This window comes from Lycorma delicatula, chromosome 5 (genome assembly GCF_047948215.1).
Source record: "Lycorma delicatula isolate Av1 chromosome 5, ASM4794821v1, whole genome shotgun sequence".
Lineage (NCBI taxonomy): Eukaryota > Metazoa > Arthropoda > Insecta > Hemiptera > Fulgoridae > Lycorma > Lycorma delicatula.
This window is the reverse complement of record NC_134459.1, coordinates 53,078,570-53,104,040: the sequence shown is the minus strand read 5'-3', so window position 1 is coordinate 53,104,040 and position 25,471 is coordinate 53,078,570. Positions and strand designations below refer to the sequence as shown.

Below are 25,471 nucleotides of genomic sequence, written 5' to 3'. Positions count from 1 at the left end.
ATATATAAAGCAATTTTTAGGGGAAGCGTGTTAATATTATACAAACATTTCTGATAATTTGTGATCTTTTAATAAAACAACTACAAATATAAAACTCCGTATGACAAAAACAACGTTTTTTTTTTTTTGAATTTGGGGGTATTATTGGAATAATTTTTTTCTCGGATTTATTACAATTTATGTAATATATTATTTTTACTTTTTTTTAACGTCAATAAGTACAAATCTCAAAAGAGACCAATTTTTTCAGATTTTTTTTAATCCGATCTATATATACTTTCCATTATAGCATATATCGATATAATAAAAAATAAATTAGCAATTAAGCGATTTTTTTTCGAGAATTATAATTCGAGAACAGCATTTTTTTTATCGAAATATTACACTAAACGTAATTTATTTTCCCAGTTTTTATCTATACTTAAGTAATAAAATGTAAATCAAACGTTATTAAAAATACGAATATATTGCATAAGGGATTAAAATAAATGTATTTACTGTGAAAAATCTTATTTTAAATTTTTAATAGGGAGATAAAATGTTCATATCGTAATAAATTTCTATCATGAAATTAGTAAAATTGTCGATGAAAAGTTTTTATTGGATTAAATATCTTTTTACTGTTTAAAATACCATTAGAATTATACTTATCAAAATGACAGTCCCTTTAAAATGATTGTTATCAAACCGAACTTTGTTGAAAAGTTTCGATTAAAATTTATAAATTACGATGCTCTAAGTAATGTTTAAAAGTATTTATACTAACCAATTAATACGTCGGGTTATTAAGAAATTACATTTAACTAATTAATTTACTGAAAATAACAGATGTAAATTATGTTCAATGAAATATTGTATTTTAATTCAAGAAAGCACTATTTAATATTTAAAATACATCTAGGATTAATTATTATAGGCAACTATAGAATTGTAAATTTTTATTTAAAGATCGATAAAATATTATCCTCTCCATACACTAAAAATTAATTTAATTGTAATACGAAAACAGTCTAAATTAGATAACATGATTAACAACACGTGATCTTAAAAATGTATAAAAAAATAATTCAATTTAATAAACAAAATATTTTATTCACAAAATTTATAACTTGAAATTAGGTAATATTAAGTACTAAAGAATGTAATAAAATACATTTTTATTATTTTACTCTGTATAAATTCTAATTTTCCATTATATTAAAATGAATCGCAAACAAAATGTAAAAAAAAACCCTTGGTATAAAAATAATACTACTAACATTAATTAAATAAACCGAATGTAATATTATATATATATATATATATATATATATATATATAAAACTGTTTATTAATTTAAAAAAATAATAAATAAATATTTAATAAAAATTGAAACCCTCCGTAATTTTAAATAAGAAAAAATATTTGATTTTTTAACGTAGCAATGTTGAAAAAATAATAAATAATGTAAAAAAAAATACTGGACGTAATAAACTCCCCCAACGCTTTCGGATTTTACATTATCATAAGAATAAATATATAAAATAAACTGCAAACATTTATATTGTCATTATCAACATTTATTTTATAAATATATTTTTACATGGTTTGATAATAACATTAAATAAACGTTATTTTCATTTACTTCTTATATAATTATGTATCCAGATGATAATGTAAAAAAAAGCCGAAAGCGCCCTAAATATATGTTTAGATTTGTTTTTATGACGTTGATTAATTACCTTTTAATAATAATTTTATAACGGATTAAATTTGTTTTGTAATATCCGTATATCTTGAATAAAATTTATTGAATTTAAACTTAATTATTAGATATATTTATTAACAAAGATACCAAAAAAATTAATATAAGGTTTTCAACATACAACTTACGGAAAGTTCCAATAATATTATCTATCGTATTCCATTCCATTCATCATTAGACCTATTTATTATATTATACAATTATTAAAAAGATAATGGTAAATGCAGCAGGCCGGCAGTAATTGTTAGGAAGTTGCAATTCAAAGGTAAGGTTATGTGGAACGGGAGGTAATATAAATTCTAGTTTAGTTAGCATATTTTTAGTTGTTACCATGCATACGAGTAGAATTTAGTTACCTGGTGGGCAGGCGAAGGGCAGACTGTGAATACAGCGTGAGTGACAGTTTGCTTCTCTGGAGACACTCTGCCAACAAACAAAACATAAGAGAACCCCTGTTAGTTTTACGTTGTTGTACGGTTTCTCCCCCCTCTCTTCTTCGTTCACCATTTTCTCACTACCCCACCTACCTTTAACCGGGAAGCTCTGGTTTTACCCTACGAAACCTTATTCTACTAGAATCCCTACCCGTCCTCATAAAACCATTACTACCAACACAACCTTTCGTTGTGTTGTATAACACTGAATCTGTCGATGCTAGAAAAATATTAACCGAAACAACGCATTTCTTTACATAAAAATAACTTCATAAGGAATCACATCATTACCGACTGATTTTGTTAAGAAACCAAATTTTTATCGCTACAAAATACATAAAAAATTATAGACGTATTTTTCAATTAATTAATAAAAGTAAATTAATTAATTTTTTCAGTATAATCTACGGTAAATTTACTTATTTATCGTATTGCGTAGAGTATTTTCATATTATGTTAAAAAAAAAAACTTTGGAAAACGTTTTAAGAGAGGGAGAAAAACTGACCTGTAAAGTTATAAAAAAACACAATTAAAAAATTAACACATTTAATAGTATATACTCGTACTACACATGATTAAAATAAACAGTCTCATCACACATAATTATATTCAGGGGATTCAAAAAGGAATTCACAACTTTAAAAGCATATAAAAATTTATTATGATAACTAAATCAAGTTTGTTACGCAACATTCACTTTGGTTCGATATGGCTTCTATTTGTAATGCTTCATACATCTCATCTAAAGTCGATTTAATTCTAAACTGTAGCCAGCAAGTCAGGCGTTACCTGTGCAGCTGCGGCGTTAATTCGAAGTCTTAGTTTAACAAGATGAGCAGGCAAAGGTGGTATATATTTAATAAAACCTCAAAAGAAAAAATTTAGTAAGGTCAAATTTGCGGAGCGAGGTGACCATGCAATTGGATCTTCACGATCAATCCACCGACCTAAGTATCTAGTATCAAGAAAATCTCGGATTTCTAGACGGTAGTAAGGTCTTGCTGATTATAATGGCGTCCATTTAGACGTCATCATCATCATCTAACTGAGGAATTAGAAAATTTTGAAGCGTGTCCAGATAAACGATACCATTTACGGTTGCCTCCATCTGGAGGCAACCGTAAATGGTATAATCAGGATATTTTCATCTATAAGAACAACCTATCTCAACGAAAATTTGGTGCCTAGAGAAAATTGTATCCCTACTAGAAGGCTTCCTACCGTACTCTCTACCAATTGCAGTTGCTGATTGCAAATCGTGAAACCAAAACACACAACGGGCACGTTTCGCACTAGTAAATGTATCAATTTTTAAAACACTGGTGACCAAATTCGGAACTAATGAACTACGCGAGTCACAACTTGATGTGTTTTGCTATGAAAGGAGACTTCACCGGAATGCGTAAGTTATCTAAATAAATCTCTATATACTTTTAAAGTTGTGAAGTCCTTTTTGAATCATCCGGTATATATAAAAAATTATGGAACATATTTTTTCAGAAGTATTAAAATTATTAACACACACACCATACTAAGTGACTTTAAAAATGTAAAATATTATTCTTCTAATAAGTAGAGAAAATGCATACCAATCATGTCCTGATGTCCTTGCTGTTCACAAAAGGGATAAATTTGTTTTCTATTCCAGTATTTTTTTACTTCGATGCACATGAAGCATCTGAATTTCAAAAGGCATCAAAATTGCTTTCTTTAATAGTACAATAAGTGAGCTGAAGGTTACCCCTGTCTTTGTCAACCAAACTGTCGGCTGGCTTAGGCGGGTTTTCTTGTACTACCTAACCAGATAACATCAACCGAATACTAATAACATGACACATCATATATAAAATGAAAGAAAAAACAGACTAATACACAAAACAAAGCAATTGGCAAAGGGTAAACTTTCAGCTCACGTATTGTAACGATGTTATAAGGTTTCTTTTGTAGAGACGAAGACCACTATTTTTCAGTGGTTTAGTTATGCCGATGTTCAAAAATATGTTTGGTTGAATTAGCGGAAAAAAAACAAGTGGAATACGATTAGTAAAGTGTAATCTCAAAATTAAATAATTTTCATAAACTTAAAATTTTTATAAAACTATTTTCCTATTTTTTTTTTTTTTTAAATGAACTTAGAAATTGGAATATCCTTACTTCTTTTCCGTAAAATCAGGCAAAAAAAAAAAAAAAATGTAAACTTTATCCTGAAATTCTACATTCATCGGTTTTGTAATCCTGAAGACGAAGATTTTCATAAAAGACTACAATAACAGGGGATCCAAAACGTAAGTTTTAAAAACCCTTCTAATAGAATTGAATAATATTTTAATAAACTACACTCATTCATACTTAAATAATTGGAAGTTTCTTAAAAAAAAAAAAAAAAAATGGTGGTAGAAACTGTACCATATCCGTCTGATGAATGATAAAACTGATTTATTACACAAAAAAAAAGTTAAATCATTCGACCACCAGTTTAGTGTCTAAGGGAATTCTATTGTGGAAGAAGGAATATGTACCTGTAATAAATATATTATGTATATTTTTAAATGTCTTAACAAATAAAAAAAAATCTATAACTTCATAAATATTCATATATTTTGCTTTTGTTTTAAATTTGTGCGTTTTTTAAAGGTTTTATCGAAAAATTTTGAAATTTCATAACATTGTTTCAGATTTCATTAATGTTATAAATAATAAATTATTTTTTTTTAATATCTTTAACAAAATAATAATTATAAAATATTAAATTAAAATAATAACAATATGAGCTGTTTATTATGTTGCAGCATAAAAGTAAATTATAACAGAGAATACAATAGCGCCACAACTTTTATGCATATTTCCCGATACTTCATTAATTTTTATGAGTCGAGTATAACGCTGTATTTATATTATCAATTCTATTACACACAATGTATCGTAGTTCTTTGAGAATATGCCCAAGGGCTATTTTTTTTTTAATAAAGAATTAAATCCTTTTTTTCCCTTTGAAAATACTAAAATATGAATACACCTTTTACACCATCTCCATTTTTTTTGTAACTATCAAATAATTTTTTAACACAATTCTAAATATCAATAATAATAATAATTATTTCATTAAAAAACAATTAACATAAAAAATTTCTGGAATTTTTAAGTTATGTAAACACCAGTTCAGTCTCGTTCATTTTATTTACTAAAATGTATTTATTGTTTATTTTACACGGATATTTTTATCATATAAATATTATTATATCGTAGAATTAAGTTTAATTAATTACCTTTTAGTTTCGTAAGTAACGTGAATTTTTTTTTGTCGCTAAATTGCCTTATAAAGAACATTCATGAGATTACAAAATTGTACTTGCATATAATCATATAAAGGGATATATTAAATGTAAAATAACATTAATTAAAAAAAAAACTCAAAAAAGATTTCACTGTGAATATGTTACAAATTTAAAAACTAACGAATTGCTAATAAAGTTATTAAGAAATGCTTCATTAGAAAAAAGTAACGTGCACAGTTTTTTTTTCTAAATCTACGTAATATTCTCATTTGTAGGATTTGATTTTTTATCGGGCCTTTTTTTTGTAGCTGATTAATAGGTAATATAAGCAATTTTCAATTTCCCGGCGAATATAGCCAGAGGAATTAAAGGGGAAGTATGGTGGTCATGTCAAAAATTGAACTTTAGGGCTCAACTAATAAAAAAAGTGTGTGTATGAGCTTAGGTATGTAAGTATCTGTTTCATACTGCTTTTGGTCTTTTATCTCAGAATTGACCAAACTTATTTTCTTCAAATTCTGTTGAAATTCGGGACGTATGGATCACTTTTTTTTTCAAAATTCGCCAAGGTATCGCGAAAAAACTAATTCGATTTCTTTAGAGCATTTTATTAAAGAAAGCTTTATTAAAGCAAATATATTACCTAAAATAATATATATATATAAAATTAAAAAAAAAAAAAAAGCAACCCCTATTTCTTAAAATTTAAATGTTTGTTTTTATGTACCTCCATTCGGATTAAGTATTTTTCAAAAATTATTTGTAAGTTTGTACTTCATATATATATTTATATATATTTTTTTAAATTATAAATCCTGAACTTAAAATGCAGAAAAGGTATTTTTCAATAGTTTCTTTTCTTTATTTTAGCTTTTGCTGAAAGGGCTATTAGATTTAGAGAAAACTTTACAAGTAAATTTCTTAGGCTTAACTTGTGTATGAATATTTTTAGAAAAATGTTTCTTAAAATGTATTCCCCAACGCACTTTCAAAAGTGGTTTCCAGTATTTAAATAACTGCTTAAGAATGAATCGCAAAAAAAATTAATTTATCAAATTGTCCTACTTCAAAACGAAATACCAAATTTTCAGTTTGATAAAATTTCTTTGGATATATTATAGGCCACTTTCATGGCCTATCTCATTGGTGGTATATCTTTTGAGAAAATAAATTTAAAAGAATATAAAATCTTATGACAGAAAATTATGATCAGATAAAGAATTATTAACATACTACGTGACTAAAATAAGTTTATAACGACCAGAAGAAAAGCACAGATTATTATGGTAAGTGAGTATTAAGAGTGGTACAGTCGCTTTTACCTTACGCATACGATTAGACTTTAATTGTTATTACATAAATTATTACGATAATAGAATATATAAATGGGTATTGTTAAATGAAATAAAAAGGCATACTGATATGTTAATCTTTATAATTTAAAATTAAGAAATTGTAATTATTAAATTTATTTAATGCTATTTTATTTCATAGTGGTAGAAGATTGATTTTAAAACAAATACTATAATAAAGTTCTTAATCCAAAAACGGAAAAAAATAAAGTTACTTGTAGTAGTGCATTCGATGAGTGGTTAAAGGAGGACACTATAAATATCGAGTATAAATAATTAAAGAATGATAGAATAATATTGAAAAACATAACACATTTTAAAATTGTGTATTATCTGTTTTTTATGAGTATTAGTGGACGTCAGATTAATAAAATCAAATTTAGTTGAAACAACAATAGAGAAAACTTTACATGTCTGTAAATGATGAATCATTAATTATTATTTTAAAATTAACATTTTATGAAGCGGAAAGAACATTATTCAACACACAGTATGATCTTTTTTTGTCACGATCTGTCGGTCGTATTTTATAAAATAAGGGCCTTTGAAAAAAGAATCAAATTGACTTTTTTTTTAAATCAGATACAAGGGTGTGTACAAGATCACGTGAAGTGATTACAATTGCGTGAACGCATATAGTAAACACGTTTTATAATACACCTGGCAGAACTGCGTGCACGAACAGTATAAGGCTGGTTACTTAAAAAAGGTAATTAAATTACAAAAAAAATTATTATTATTAAAGAAAAAATAAATCTTTGCTAAATTTAAATTACATAGCCGCATATTTATATAATTGTTTTGTCAGAGAGAAATCACACGGAAGGATCAACTCAAATTATTTTTTTTAATTATTCATCGGTTTTCTGTTCATTTCCATTCTCTCTGTTCTTGCAAATCGTTTAAGCTCATCATTTATCTACATTCTAAATACTCGGTTATCAGTTTCATGTATTATCAATCTTTATCTTCCTTCCTTTATTTTAAAATTCTGCCAAAGATGGCTGTCACATCACCAACTCATTAACACCTCTTCAATTCAGTATTATCTGTCGACCTAATTTTTAACAAACTTCTTTAAAAACTTCAATTCTGTTCCGTTCGCCATCGTCAATGTTTCAATATATTAAGTTGTCTAAAAGGTACTAAGCCTTTAGAGGGCAAAATTGAGAATATATTTATTGTTATTGGAAAATAATATTATGAGACCACAAATGCACATTTTTTCGACGATCTCTTGCCACTTTTCTCGGCAACAACATAATCCCGTCACTATAGAACTTCTGTGGTTTCTGGTCAAGAAATTGTGACACAGACCTCCTTTGAAACTAACTTAACCCTACTCCAGAGAGTTCTACAGAGACCGCAACAAAGATACTCTGACGGTGCCAAGTCCGAGTTCTTTACGGATTCATTAAAACCTCCCAGTCAGATTATTTCAATTTCTGAAGGTCGTTAAAAATGTATGCGGTCTGGCGTTGTCAGCGTGGTATACGATACAGTTTCTGTTGACCAGTTCAGGCCGTTTCTATTGCTAGGTGCAATCGCGCTAATCGCCGACAGTATAGATATGAGTCTATAATTTTGCCTGGCGGCAGCAGGTCTTCATTTACGATGCTCTTTCAATCCCATCGCACAGCATACATATACTTACGGGGTACCAAGACTGCGGAGCTTCTTGCTTCCACCACGATCTTTTTCGCACATTTTTGCCGTAGGATGTCCATTTTTCATCACTCATGATCAACTGTTTCAGAAATGGCAAGATTTCGTTACGTTTCAGTAGAGATTCGCAGATAGAAATTCGATCGAGTAAATTTTTCTGAGTCAGATTCAGGTGGTACCAAACGTCAATTTTCTTTTCGAAGCTGCTAGCTTTCTCCAAATGGTGGGTTAACACTGTTTGGTGATGGATATTTAAGGAAGCTGGAAATGTCATGACTGCTTAAATGTCGGTCTTCCTTGACTTTTGCCAGAATACGCTAAGGCTATCTCGTGCGCAAAAGGCTCAATACTTTTTAGACTATCTGTTATTAAGTGGTACATGCTACAAATATTTTTAAAATTTCATTTTAATTCTTGAATCCATATTCGAAAAAACTGACTTCTTTTCTGCATAAAATTCCTCCTTGCATCTGCCCGTCAGCTTCTTAACACGTTTTTGTTCATTTTTTTTTATGTGTGAGTAAATTTTACTTCCGAGTAAATTGCGGTTTCCCCCTATTTAAAATAAATATTATTTAATTTACCATCTATTCTATTAATAAATCTTTCCTATTCATTCTTTCTTCTAACTTATTTTTGGTCATCACCGAATTTTAACATCTTAATTTTTTTTTTTTGAATTATCGATCTACTATTTATTTTTTTCTGTAATTATTGCACAAATTCTACTATTTACCAGTTAAACAAGCAACGGGGGCAGACTAAACCTCTGTCTCACTCCTTTCTGCATTAGAGGATACCTTTGTTTATTTTTAAACATTGCTAGCTTGGAAGTAATTTTATTGATTGTAAACTTATATTTATTTCAGCTTGTTTAGAATTTTAAACATTCCACTCGCTTCTATACTACAAAATACCTTTTATAAATCTATAAAACCCATGTAATTAATTTTTTCACATTAATTACATAATTTTTCTTTCAGAAATAAAGCAAGTTGATGCCCAATAACAATTTCGTAATATTAGATGAACTTTTTAGCTTTAAAAAAAATTCCAAGCCAGATCGGGGTCCGAACCCCATACCTTCCGGATAAAAGGCAGAGACGTACCACTCCACCACAAAGAGAAAAAAAGCTGACACAGTTGTAGGACTTTCCCGTCACGCGGCAGCTGCGTTCCGTGAAAGTCCTAGTACAACTGTGGGTTGTTTCTGATGGACGGCTTACACACACAATTTAAAATATATATAATTTAAAAAAATATATTTTTTAGTTTATTTAATTCAATTATTTTAACTAAAGCGCGCGCGCAAACCGCATTTAATTATAAATTCCTTATTTGTCAAAACGTCAAGATCCTATGAAAACCGCATATGACCGATTACAATACTTTCCCTTCTATAGTTATAGCTCTGCTATAGCGCTATCTAGACGGGAAAGTAAAAGAAGCTGTTGTAAACAATTTATTTCTCTCGTTTACAACTTTTTAATTTATATTTAAATTTTAAGTTTTTATATTTAATTTTATTATAAAATTCCTGGTTAGTTTTACCTATTTTTCAGATGAAATTATACATTCAAGTAATTTCTAAATTACTAATAGAATATCTGGTTGGGCTTCAGCAAATAGAAACTGTTTTATTTTTGAAAAAAGCTTATAAAATAATGAACCACTTGATTATTCCACCCATCCGTTTTAGGATAAGTTTTTTAATGGTTAATTGATTAGTTTGGTTTAAGATAATTTTAGAACGTTTACAAAATTATAAATTCAAAACTGTAATGCGTTAAAATAACTTTACATTCTAAGAATTTAGAAATTATTAAAGAAATTTTATGGAGGAAAAGAATAATTTGAGTTACAGCCTTTGACTTACAGTAATTTATAACTAGTACTAATTTTTATAACTTTATTTTTAGTCGAGTTCAAAATATATTAAATTTATTACTTTTTTCATTCTATACAAATTTTTGTACTAGTGATGAAGTGTATACCAAAATATATATTAAATTAAGCGCTGATTAAAACGTGTCAGTGATTTAATTAAAAGTATGGAGAAAGAAATAGTAAACAAAAGGCTTATTTTAGTCAATGATTAAACTTTCTTAACTTTTTTCTGTTATAACGATTTATTCTGTAGCTGATTTATTTGTAATTTTCATAATTTAGCTAAAGAAAGGTAAATTAAGAGTGAGTTCTGTTTTCAGCGACTGTTTTTCATAAAAAATATAAAAAAAGAAATCGTGAATGTATTAAACAAATTGTTAAATACTTGTTAGTCTCAAAATTAAATACATAAACATTTTATGCAAATCAATACATTATATTATTATATTTCATACTTACATTAAGTCAGAAATAGGTATTCTAATACTTCCGATAAAAAAACAAAACAGTTCCGAACTTTGTCTGGACAGATCGATTAAGAAATTTTAATAAACTGTAGATTGTAAAATTATCATCTTACAAATTTAAAATTGAAGAAAAAATTAGTAATGATTAAAATTAACCAAATATACCGGGTGACCTTTAAAGGTGAGGCCAAAATTTAGGAACTGGTTCTATTTAACACAATGAAGAAAAAATGTTCAATGAACATAGGTCCGAAAACGTGTATTTTTCTGTCTGTCCGCCATTTTTTGTTTTTTAAGAATTGAGACTTTTAACAGGAAAAACATTTTTTATTAAAAAAAAAAAAATAACTATACTCATCATTGACAAATTTCAAAATGGCGGCCGTTTCGATTTTTTAATCTTAAATATCAAAGAAATTATTAGATTTATCAATTTGTGTTGTATAATAAAACTTATGAAGCATTTTTTTGTGAACAAAACGACACCTTAGTCGTAATAATCCGACGACAAACAACAGAGTTATTGCAAAACGTAGGCCTAAACCGATACGGCAGCCATTTTTTTTTTTTATAATCGTGATTTATTATCAAGGTTTCTGTATATTTATTGTCTGATTAAAGAAAGATGGCTGCCATATCTTTTTGGCGTACTCTTTGTAATAACTCTGTTGTTTGTCGTCCGATTTTTACGACTACGGTGTCGTTTTGTTAAAAAGAAATACTAACACAATTTGATAAATCTAATAATTCTTAAGATATTTAAGATTGAAAAATTGAAACGACCGCCATTTTCTAATTTGTCAACGAAGAGCATCGTTATTTTTTTCACTATTACAAAATTTTAGTTTAAAATAAAGTATAAAATTTTATTGCGTTATCTCTAACCGTTCTTGAAAAACATAAAATGATGGACAGACAAAATATATGCGTTTTTGTACCTATGTTCACTGGACATTTTTTCTTCAGTATTTTAAGTAGAATCACTTCCTTAGAGTTTGGTCTTTCCTTTAAAGGACACAGTGTAAACTTAAAAAAAAAATGAAATAACCAATCAAGTCTTTAGGGAGATTAATTAATATTATTTAAATACATACTACTTATACTCTTTAAATAAAGGAGGCAATGCCCAATTCAAAATAGTAGTATCTCTTCCTTTCACCCGAAAGATTCAGGGCTAAAAACTCTTTCGCATTTTTCAGGTATCACAAATAAAAAAAAATAATTCTGCAGTTGTAATAGTTAATAATTTTTTTTCAACCCAGATTGGTTTTGTTAAAAAAATTTTAATTTAAACAAATTAGTGGGAACATCTCTTAAACGCGTCGACAATTATTAATAACAACGTATAGGATATAGTAATAGCAGAGTATGTAGTATAACAAAGCCCATTTTCATACATCATGTATTGTGCTGTTACACAAAAACTGTTTTTTGTTGTCTGGTTTGACAAAGGTGGGTTACTGTTATTTTTTAGGATTAAACAATATGTATATAATTTATATATTTTAAGTTACAAAAAACTGATCAATTCAACTCACAATATTATAATTATTATTATAATGAGCGTCAAACAATTATAATACGTTTTTGTTTACACTAAAAGAACTCATTCTGCCTTTTTGAAGCAATCGCATAATTTCAGATGGAAATATTAAGCTTGTTCATTATGGTTGGAATAGTGCAACAGAGAGAAATATGCAATTGTGTGCAATTTAAATATGTTTGATTATTGTATATTATCTTTGGTAAAACAGAAAAAAATATTCTTGAAGTTTTGTTAATAAGATGGTCATTGTTAGTTTCGGTTCTTAATTCTTATGTATACATATATATATTTTTTTGAGATGACGGGCATCGCTGCTTTTGTCATTTTGCTCTGTGAGAATTGAAATTTGTAAGGCATAAAAAATGTCATGCCTAACTGGGAATCGAATCCAGGACCTCCGGAGAAGAGGCTGAGACACTCCGCGACGGAGATCGCCAATATATATATATATATATATATATTTATTAATGATCTTACCTTACCTTAATTTTATTAATGATTATACCTTATAATTAAATTATCTCTGTCTTAATAATTCGTAAATTCCAACTAAGGGTACAGTTTTACAGCCTTTAGGTTAATAGTCATTAGAAAATTAATTAATTTTAATATTAGTATATAATATACATTATATAAATTACGTCAAAAACAGGAAGATATGCTATTCCACGGAACTATCCTAGTATTGCCTGGATGAATAAAGGGAAACTATAAAAAAACCTTGATCACAGCAGCATCATACAGTATAAAACTAATTATAAAATAACAAACAGAAGTGATTAAAGTCGATATTAATTATTTAAAATATAAATACATAAAATAATGAAAAGGTAAATAAAAAAAAAAAAACAACTGCATTATAATTTAAAAATCAGAAGGCTTACTAAATATTAATTGAGCACATATTTATAAATACGGTGAAAAGGTCCATAAATGGCCTTTTTGTTTTTAATTAGTAGTTTTAAAAGCTAATTGAAAAGTATTTATTTTATAAAAGTAATTTTTTTTTACATAAATTGACAATTTTTTTTAATGGTCTGATAGTTTACTAAAAACAGGAACGGGACATAAGGCCCTTTCTCGTAAGCCGAAGTGTTGTGTGAAGTAAAATAAAAAAGATTCTGTTGCATTGTTTGATAAAGAAGTTGATTTCTTTATTATTATTAAAACAAGAGACACTATTCTTTTCAGCAAATTCATAATTATAAACAGAAATATAAATTAAAATCTCAGTTCATAAACAATTGTTTACATAATTCAACTTATAGGTGCAAACCGATGATCGATAGCCCAATTCAGTATTTAGAAAATTTTTTCTAACGTTTTGAGAAAGCCCCATGAGGTTATATTTTGGTTAGATGGGAATTTACAAAAGCACAATAATTATTTAATAATGATAAGCTTGTAATTTTATTTTAAATCTTCAAATTAAAACAAAACTGTTTAATTTTGTTGAAAACATAATCAATTTGATCATCCCTAAAGAAATCAATTTTTCATGAAATAAAACATCGGAAATTTTATTTATAGACAAAAAAAGTATTTTCAATAAATTTTGTATGTAATAATTAAACTTTAGAATATTTATAATAATAGTAATAATAATAAATTAAGTTTTCTCCATAAAGGAAAGTTTCATAAAAAAAAAGGCACTGACGAGCGACAATATGCAGTGACACAGTGCTCGTCAGTGTCGAGCACTGACACAGTGTAAACAATGATGTGTTCAAGGTCAAACGTCGATTCACTTTGAAATTTACAGAAAATTTGGAATGCCGATTTGCTTTCAAAGGAACAAAAGCTCTTTTTTCAGGTTTTGGCTACCATTTTACTTTATTTAATTTTCCCGATATATTATAATAACGAACACAAAAAAATTCTTACTTATAAGAAATATAATAGGAATTTTATTTAGCCATTCCGAAATTGCTACGTTAAGCATCATCATAATACCTGGAATGACTTTGTCCTGCAACAGAGTCGTAATAAATATCGTAGAAAATACTAATTACATTATTAAAATCTCCAATTTTTACGTAAAATATATAAAACACCATTTTCATATAGGTTACACTTTCTTTTCACTGGAGAGGAAATAAAAAAAGAAGGTTTTTTCGAGTGATTTTCGGAGAAGTAAAGTTTACACAATTATTATTAAAAAAAAATATGATGTGGACATCACATAACTTCCTTGTACGCCTATTAAATTACATATACACATTTTTTTTAGATGTGTATATAAGTACATAAAATTTTATTTCATTAAACTTTTTTTTTCATTTTTTTATTGTTATTATTGAATATTGTTAATCGTAAAAAAAAATTTACAATCAGAGGTTGATAATTATTAATAAATCAGTATATTTAAATTAAAAAAAAGAAAGTTAAAAAATAGGAGATGAAGTCTGATTGAACATATATGCTTTCTCCTGAAAGATCCAAATATTTCATTAACTAAAATTTTATTTGGATGTAACTCTGAAACCAATGAAAATAAGTACTACTTATGATATATTGTTGAAAAGCTCTCGATGAGAGCTTATTACTGCAGTTAAAAAATCCAAAATCCTTTTTTTTTATTTTGGGCTTTTTCATACACTTTTGGTCTAGTCGATTGCAAACAAAAGGAGAGGTGCACAACTAGAAGCTACAACAGTTCTAAATCCAAAATTTCAAAATCCTGTGGCTAATCGTTTTTGAATTATGCGTGATACATACGTACGCACAGACGTTACGCCAAAGTCAAAATGGATTTTTCTGTTGAAATCTGAAAACCGAAATTTTTGCGATCACAATCCTCCTTTACTTCGCACAAGAAATAACCAACGATAGTAAAAATTGTTATTACAATATGTTAATCTAACCATTGTACTAAAATTCCATTTAGATTTAATCGTTTAAGTCGCTCACATACATAAAAACATAATTATGTAAATAGAATTTATTATATTCATTAATTTACTCTTATTAAGTATATTTTAACTCTTAGAAGCGGGCTAAAATGTTCTACAATTAAGTTAAAGTAGTATAATTTGTATTTAAATTAAGTTTAATGTAGACATCAACAAAGTCAAAACATTTTATTTACAACTTTGGTACTTAAAAAAAACTGTTGGTTAATTATTAAACCTAGATAACGTAATTTTTTATTAAAGCTCAAATTACAAAAGACAATATAAACTCTGTTTTTTCATTATATAATAACGCTTTACAGTATCTTAAATCAACAACGTTAATTAAATAACAAAACATTAGCGGTAAAAAAACTGTAAAAATATATTTCTTGGAATGTAAAATACTTTTTAAAATACCAAACTTGAAAAAGTTGCTCAACGAACAGAAACAAATTTAGTAGCTATTGTCCTATAAAATTAATATTTTACATTATTAATATTAAAATAAAATCAAAATGAACAAAACTTACGATTTAATGTTTGAAAAAACTGTAAATTATAACAAAGCAACAATAGAAAAGGATATTCCACAACGCACACACATTAAACAAAACACAGCTTAATAATCACACTACCACATTCATAGAAATACGTTTACGCACTGGTAAGGGGATATAACATCGTGCAATATGTATTTGGAATATACAGTTGGCAACACTGATTAAGGGATGAGTTTACGAAAAGAGCCGAGGGTCCCGACCCTACACAATTCTCTACCGATTTACCCCCTCTGAATTATCGAAATATCAAGACCAGTTTTTTCTGTCGACATTTATCCTTCCAGTTATTATATACTGGCGTCTGTATAGTGATAAATGAAGGATTAATTTGTGTTCAGATCGAACATCCTTAATCATTTCAATTTATGAAAATAATACAATTAAAGAATCATTAGCATATTTTACCAGATTCTATCAATTACTAATTACCCTTACATTTTAACTAAAAGAAAAAGGACGGAACAAAAACTCAACGGAACGCTTTTAACAAGTTACATTTCTATATTTTGACAAAAAATCATTATTAAATAAATTTAAATATGTAAAATGAATTGAATAAAAATCCAGTAATTATAATATAACTAGATTATTTTTTCCAGTTCAGAATTAATTATATACGGGTGAGAGGCTTAAATTGAATCGTACGAGTATTAGTTATTTGAGGGTCACCTGCAATGCTACTATCGTCGCTATTACTGTGGAACCACTATTAGTAGTATAAGTTACTCTCTCGTCTGGTATCGTCAGTTGTATACTGATGTTTCAGTGCATGACATTTTTCCTTATATGAGAAGTATGCAGGTAGGTTAGGTGAATTTTCCCCAATCGGCATATTACAGTTTCTTTTTGAACATGGTGGTTTTCGAGATAGGTTAGCCAGATTTGGATTGATTAATTCAAGTTTGTGTCCGGAGAGTAGTGCCACTGACGATGTGCGCCATTGTTATATGTCTGCCCCCGGTACGAAGCTGAACGTACCAAAGTAGCTTAGAAAGCTTCAATTCTGGTTTTGAACTGCAAGTTAATTGGAAAACTGAAAGGGAATGGAATAGTTGCTGACTTCCTGAGATTCCTAGCCCTGCGGAGTATAGACAGACGTTCGCCAAGATAGATGTTTTGGCATCCAGCTCCGGTTAGCTTAAATATTCGCTGTTAGGACGAGATGGATGTATGGAAAACTCTGTGATGAAGCTGCGATGTGGGAGGAAGTAGACATTGTCCTCGCTCCCGAAAGTGGATCAGAGCAGAGAGAAATACGGTATATGCTTTCATTAGAGGCTTATTAACTTTGTGAATCTGTTTCTCGATTCTTAAGTAAAATAAAAGGATTGAGTAAATTGAATTTTACAACAAACTTGTCGTTATTGCGATCAACGATTCGTTTTGTTGGTATAAGAATAGTATTTTTGGTGTTAAAGACTCATTAAAGTAATGACTAAGTGCATAGTCTAATTGAAGTTAGATGTAAGAAGAGATTTTGTGTGAACCTTTGATGTTAGAGGAAGGCGCGGGGATCGCGCTTCAGCGATTCGGTTAATTTGATAGTTGAGGATCGTAAGTTACGGTAGGTGGTCGTGAATGAAAGAAGCCATACGCAGCCGACAGCAGATTGTGTAAATACGCTGATGGAAATGTCTGCTGAGGCATTTGCATCGGTGGCACCCTGACAAGAGGCCAAACTGATGACTGTGTACTGTTATCAAGTTTAGAAAGTCAGTGAAGGAGCGAACTTCAAAGTAAGCAAAGTTGGCGCGGCTAAGGTAACGTCACAAGTCAAGTAATGGTTCGGTAAATTACTATGACTGTAAGTGAAAGAGATAATGTAATAAATTTCATTTATAAATTGTTAGGATAGTTTTATTTGTGAATAGCAAAGGTATGTGCTATACTTTATACCTGTCTTAACTTTTGTACTATTGTTAATACGTGACTAGTTGTTAAACGTGTTAAGATTACCGGTCATGCTAATGCCTTTTGTCAATGTAACTGTATTCTTGTTTTCATTATTTAACTAGCTATGAATAAATCCTGCCGATTACTTTAAATTCTTTTTTGTACGTAATCACTTTCTGTTAATATTACTATTATTATTGTTGCCGTTATGATTACTATGATTATTATTGTAAGTTTTTTATTGTTTATTATTATTATTACTATTGCCATATTATTATTGATTTGTCTTGTTCTACTTATGTTCTTAATAACTTGAATTATATAAACATTCTTAAATATCTCTCAATATCCTGATCGAGCCGCGAAACGAAACAATACCTTCGATTGAGAAAAGAGTTGCTATAGAGAAAGCTTATGTTCGTTCTAAAGTTCACGTATGTTCAAGAAACGCCTCAAATATTCGGGAAATAATTTCAGCTTGCCAATATTCTGGCAAACAGTAGCATACACAATTTGGTTAAAGAATGGCCGCAACAGAACCGGTTTCAAAACAAAATATGCGACCTTCCATTAGGATTCCAAAGTCCATAGCAGATATTCAAAGAAGAGTTCCTCCTATAAGAAAAAATCTGTTCTTAAATTATCAACAATAAATTAGTGTAAAATACTCATCTTGCCGTAATATTCTTCATGATATAAATTTTAAAACCGTATCGTGCAACTACTCTGGAACGACTTAAAAGAACAAACAAATGTCTTAATTACTGTGACTGGCTTCTCAAAAACACTGTCGTGCTGAATTTCAAGTCAGAAAAGGCATGATTTTATTTATTTGAGCATGTTAATTTGCACAACAGAAAGTACTGGATGACTGAAATAATCATAAGATGTTTGAGAATCCGCTTCACGATGAGAAAATCGGTTTATTCTGTGCTGCTATTTTTGGTTATCGTGTGAATAGTGGGGGTAATATTTTTTTTTTACCTGACTGTCATAAAAGAAGTGTACCGTACAGTTTTTGAAGAAGCCTATGCCGTTCAGTTAGGAGACCGTGAAAAAGAATACTGGTTCTTCCTACAAACCGGAGCAACGTGTCACACACCAAACGATTCACTAGCCCGCGTTTATGGGGCTTTTAAGGAAGAACAAACAACCAGCAGAGAGGCGTTTTGACTTCCGCGTTCTCTGTCTAGTTACGATTTCATCTTGTGGGGCTATTTGAAGGATAAAGTTCACGAATAAAATCACCACATTATCGATGAACTGAAGAGAAAAATAGAACAAAAAAATTGAAAACAACGTTTTGCATCATATGATTCTCAACATAATCACTAAACCACAGAAGTGCATTGCCGTGCAGAGTAAAACTTCGTTCATAAAACAGAATTTAATTTACGTTTTCGTTTTTTCATTTCATTCATATAATATTACAAATCGCAACTGTATTTAGTTTGTAGCCATTCGGTTTTAAGTTGCTTACTAAGTACATAAACTTGGTGTGTAATTCAACTGATAAGAAAAAGGAACCTAGTCATTTGCATATAAGTATCACGGGAGAAAATCTTGTCAAAGTTGTATAGCAAAGTAAAAAAATTATCAAGTACATTTACATATAAAATTTGTATTAAAAAATAAAAATAAATAGTAACTAGTATCACCGTCACGGTTATATTTTTTATTTTATGTTTTTTAGTCAAGTAACCGGAGACAGGTACAGACAGTCGCGTCGCACATACAATAACAGTGGCAGTGGCTGTGTTGGTTTAGGCGCCACGCCGGCGCCGCGCCGTAAACCTTCGCACCCCTTAAAAAATCGAAATTCAAAAAAACTGAAAATTGCTTTTAGATGTTTATCTAAAGAGTATTTGCAAGTCAAAATCGGATGAATGTTTCGTTTAGTATAGTCGGAATTGAGGCAAATTTGTAATCATTGTTCAAATTATTTTTAACTTTCTTCACCCCTTTCTATGTCAAATTTTGAAAATCTAGAAACTGATTTTTAGATATTCACATGAACATTACACACACCAAAAATCAAGTTGATATCTTTACTTTAGACATCAAAAAAATAGTAGTAAATTTCATTGTTACTCCATTTTAAATCTTTAAATTCCAGATTTCAAAAAATCGTTTCTTGGTGTGCACTTACACAATAAGATGAATGGGCATACAAATTTTTATCAATTTATCTTCAGAATTATTTTACTGGGCGTTGATTATGAATCGCTCAAGAATTGTTCTTTGATATAATAATCATATAATTTTAACCGGGAAAGAATGTTATTAAATATTTGAGTTTTTAATTAATTTGAATTAGATAAAAGAGTTTTCTGCATATATAATTTAACTTTTACTTAAATATTTATTAATTAACAACTTCAAAATTGTAATTAAATTCTAAAATGGTACAAGTTTTTTTATTACAATAATGTATTTGCATTACTATTTACAGGATATATGTTTTATTACTTTTTTTTTTTTTATTTTAAATATATAATATATTCATGAATTAACATCTCTGATAAAAATCGCGTTTTTGAATATTTAAATTTGAATTAATAAATGCAAGTATTAATTTAATCAATTTTATTTATTTTTTATCTTAAATAAAAATAAAACAAATAAGTTTGAAGGAAAAATATTTAGTTTATCGATGATTTATAAAAAAACATCATTTCACGGATTCAAATCTAAGATACACATCGCGTTTTTGAATATTTAAATGTAAATAAAAAAATGCAAGCTTTAACTAAATCAATTTTGTTTATTTTTTATTTATCTTAAATTAAATTAAAATAAATAAGTTTGAAGAAAAAATATTTAGTTTGTCGATGATTTATAAAAAAAACCATCGTATAAATTCATATATATATATATATATATATATATATATATATATATATATATAGTTTTTTCCAGAAAATTGAATCATGTACCAGAAATATGAATCATGTAGACAGATATTTATACAATTAAAAATTTTGTTTTAACCATGTACAATAAAAAAAAATGTGTTTATGAATGTAAAATTTTTGTTAAAAAAAATAATCAAATATTCTAGGAAGAATATCAATATCCACATTTATCAAACCAGACTACAAGAAACGGAAATTATTATGCTTCCGTGGGATCTTGAATGAATTACTGAACCATTTAAAAGTCCTTAAACCAAATTATTTAAAATAAAATTAAACGATTTTTATTTACAGAAAAAATATTACTCTGTCGATGATTTTTTAAATGATACTAATAAACAATTTTTAAAAAAATCAGAATTTTCTGGATCTCCTGTTAATGTGTGCATAAATTTTGACTAATTTCATTAACATCTTCAAATTAACATGAGGACAATAACCGGCAGTTCGTAAATGAATATCTTTGAATCTACACTTTCAATTGTTCATCGCCCAGAACAAAAAAAAAAAAAAAACATTTCAGTAATTATTAAATTGTCGTATACAGAAGCACCGCTTTAAGAAACAAGATATTTTCGATAGCATCGTCATATTGTTTTCTAGAATAATATCCTACATGTTAGCTCCTAATTTAAATTTAAAACGCAATCGCATAACGCGCGCGCGCGCGCACACACACACAACACTAGGATGTGGTGTATCGTTAATTTGTAATCTCAGCGAACATAATCGGCTGTATCAGTCTGATTCATTAGGTTTCCTGTGTATGATTAGTATGCCCTATTCGTAAATAGCAAGTAATAATCTCCTCTTGTCGGTTATTCCGGATTGAAGAGCTCCATGGCAGCACAGTATCCTTGTATTATCTATTGTAGTAGTCTAGTCACCTTGCTACCTTCCTCGAAGAGTTTCAATTGTTTTTGATAGCATTTCAAAAGTCACAATCTCTGGTCCGCATTCCCGATTAGATCTAGCGAATAATTATTCCTTTTTATAAATTTCTGAATTTTGTTTGAAACTTTGCCGTTTTATCTTACTATGCTACGAGGATTTTAGTCTTGACAGCCTCTGTGCTATTGTCCTTTTAAAAATAAAAAAAAATTATGTCTGCGAAGAAATTGGCGTACCAGTTAAAACTAGTTTTAAATTCAACCCTAGCGATATTTAATTGACCGATGATTTCCAGGAATTTCACCTGAAACATTTCTGTAGAAATCAAGTAGGCAAACTGAAGTCTATTCCATACATGCACTCCAAGTTTTTCCTCTATTACCGGATATTTCGTATTTTCCCGCCGAATTGCTCTCTCTTTTTTTTTAATTGACCACGAGAAATTAGTTTTCTTTGTTTGGCCACTCACGAATGCAAAACACTGCTAGATCAAATTTTCAACATTATCACGATTTCCACGCTCAATTGCGTGAACAATAACATGTAACTTCTCTGCAACAGTGAATGATGAACACAGACCCTTTTTTTTTTTACTCATTCCGTAATTTTACTGTAGACCAAAGGTTTATAGGTGCAACGAATCTAGATGCTTGGTGTGACAGCCGCGCTTCGAATGGTTCTACTATCCTTTTAGCACATTTGCTTCATTATCTAGCAGTGAATGAGCATTCGTAAGATGTATGGTTTCAGTATTGGATAGCAGAACACAATGTTTTTTTTTAAATTTTAGTCACCTTAATACATAGCTAATATATTTTGAACATTATTACATTTTTAAATGTAATTATATATATAGCAACAAGACCGGTACAGCGGACCTGAGTAACGGATTCCTGCCAATTAAGATGAAAGCAGTAGAAAATATAATAATGGGAGGAATCCAGAAAGGGCTAAAAGAGACTCTTTTAGTAAAGGTAACAGATACGTTTAAAAATCGTATGTTGTAATACTGCCCACTGAGACACACCTAAACAGATGTTTGTTCTGTGAGAAACCACGGTTAGGAATATATGGGAACGGAAGGGCTAGGTCGAACGTTGTCACACTTCCAGTTGGGTTCGGTCCGGCTGGTAAATTAGAGAGGAATATAAATAATCCCGAAAAGACCAGTTAAAAATCAGTACTGTGAAATGAGTCCAAGTGAGACGTTATTATGTCAGTTCCGCGAGGAGTGTCTGCGATGTCGGTATACGAGATGTGAGGTCTGCGAATTAGTCCGCGAGACGTCAGTCAGCGAGAGTATTCTGCCTGGAGGTCGGTGAAGAAGCGAATTTCAAAGTAAGCTAAGTCGGCGCAGTTAAGGTAACGTCACAAGTAATGGTTCGGTGACTTACTGTAAGACTATAAGTGAAAGAGATAATGGACTAAATTTCATTCATAAATTGTTAGGGTAGTTTTATATGTAAAATAACTTTATACTTGTCTTGTCTATCGTACTATTGTTGTTAATACAAGACCCAAGTCACTGAGGCGGAGGTTTCCGCTGCAATCAAAGCCACAAGCCCCGTTAAGGCTTCGGGTGTTGACGGGATCGGTTCCCGCACATTCTGAATGTTACACTCGTTCTTATAGCGACCATACCCACAACATTCACGTTAATTTTGTACGGTGGATATTTTCCGAATTTCTGGAAAACTGCAAAGGTGGTATCCCTATTCAAACCTGGAAAAGCCTGTTCTTTCCCCAGAATTACAGGTCGATCTCCTTATTACCAATGTTGTTAAACCATAATTCGAAAGGATTTTCCTGGCGACATTTGCGAAAAGGAGTACGGCCTGAGCAAATTGGGTTCAGGGAGGGCCTCTCGACGATCCTCCAACTGGTTAAAATATTCGACAGTCTTGTCGGAGGCCTAAATAGAAAAGCGGTAACTGCAATATGTGGCTAAAGTCTTTGACAAAGTTGGCATAGCGGCTTGCTGTATAAACTCACACATACGACGATTCGCTGTCGCTATGTCAGATTGATACGGTCTTATTTACTACACCGACAATTTGTTGTACGCGTAGGGAGAACAATCTCCTCCAGCAGAGACATAGCCGCTGGAGTCCCTCAAGGAGACGTGTTTTCGCCGTTCTTAGACACGGCCTACGTCACCGCTGTCGCAAGGAGTGAAAACAGCTCTATACGCAGACGAAACGGCACATTATTATGAATCCAGAAGTGTAGACTACGCAATCGAGAGACTCCAAAGGCAATTGGATCTAGTAGAGCCGTGGTTCGATATATGGAGAATCAAGGTCAACGGTGAAAAATCGGTGGCAGTGATGTTTACATATAAGACACATGCTCAGCCAGGCAGCTGGAAATCTCAGGAGAGAAAACCCCCTTTGGGAAAACAGTCAAGTACCTGGGAGTAGTCCTGGATAAACGGCTTACCTTAGGAGAACATGTTAAATATGTGATCCAAAGGGCAAAGGCCGTCAGGGCCTCACTATACACTGGCGACCAAATTGCTCATTTTTCCGCTATACATCCTGCTGATACTAACATGTGCTTACTCGGCATGGGGATCTTTGTTGAATTCCATGCTTCAAAAGAAATTATAAGCCGTCCAAAACATAGCGCTGCGGACGATATTTGGAGTACTGTGGAACTCTTCGTCAGAAAAGTCACTCTTCGCTACGATGCGGGACTACACACCGTATCCGAGGTAGGGGTGGCGCAGGCACGCAGACTGTTCGGGAGAGCGGCCGTGTCCGAACATGGCCATCTCCGGGACATCTGCCGAGAGGACCATACTCCACAGAGTATAAGAAAACGGCCTCATGCCGTATTAAACGAACCACCGTGAAGAAGCGGTACGAGAGTCAAAAAATGACAAACCAGGCTTAGGATCCTGTATCGCAATACCTATAAATGGAAACCGCACGAAAATTCCGGCCGCGAAAGTGACCGTTTTCACAATTAAATTTTGTTATAATTATAAAAACGTATACAACACCCCACACCGTCCCACGAAGAGACCACGATTTCATTTAGTCAGCATATGCGACTCCCTCCGGATAACGGGGCGAATTTCTCCCTCCAAATAACTAGGGCCCCGGTAGGCGTATTCCTGCTAGCCTATAGCTGCTGGTACCTAAAGGACTTCAGCGGAAGGACTGAAGGCGAATCACGCCGGGAATGCTAGGCTAAAAAGCTTAGTCTCCCACGGTCAGAACCAGTAAATAAATTTCACGCTGGTCCATACGGATAGGAATGAAAATTACCAAATCCGTTCGTAAATAAAACTTAAAATTTATAACCGCCACTAAATAACCCATGAAACCCGTCCGATAATAGAAAGATACAGCAGCAAGGGACATTGTCCACGCTCTGCGATCTGTAGGGAGAAATATTGGAACTCCCGCCATTCTTGCATTCCGTTCTGTAATACAAGACTAGTAGTGAAAAGTGTTAGGACTTGCGGGCATGTAATGTTTTTTTTCAATGGGACTGAATTCTGGTTTTCATTATTTATCTACCTGTGATTAAATCCTGACGATCATTTTAAATTCTGTTTTGTATGTAATTTCTGTTTATTATTATTGACATTTAATATTATTATTATAAATTATAATAATAATTATAAATTATTTATAATTATTATTATATATAATAATAATTATAAATTATTTATAATTATTATTATAAATTATAATAATAACTATTATTATTACTAATATTATTCTGATTATTATTGTGGTTGTGATTACTATACTTTTTTTCTTTCTTGTTGTTTTATTATTATTATTACTGGTTTTTCTTGTTTTACACCAACAAATTGTGATTATATAAACATTTTCAATTGTCAATCTCTCAATACCCTGATCGAGCCGTGAACACGCGACAATATGTTGTCAAGTTTAATCGGGTCACTGACAAATGTTTTAATTAATATCTGA

At 30.1% G+C, this 25,471-nt stretch overlaps 1 protein-coding gene across 5 annotated transcripts in view; it reads right to left on the bottom strand.

Annotated features, from left to right (window-relative positions):
• The window catches only part of msi (RNA-binding protein musashi), a 1,037,545-nt gene that overhangs the window by 123,492 nt on the left and 888,582 nt on the right, over positions 1-25,471 (bottom strand). For all 5 annotated transcript variants that reach the window (XM_075366117.1, XM_075366115.1, XM_075366113.1 and 2 more), the window contains one exon: positions 2,101-2,167. The gene's annotated coding sequence lies outside the window, so the exon portion shown is untranslated. The remainder of the gene's footprint in view (positions 1-2,100; positions 2,168-25,471) is intronic.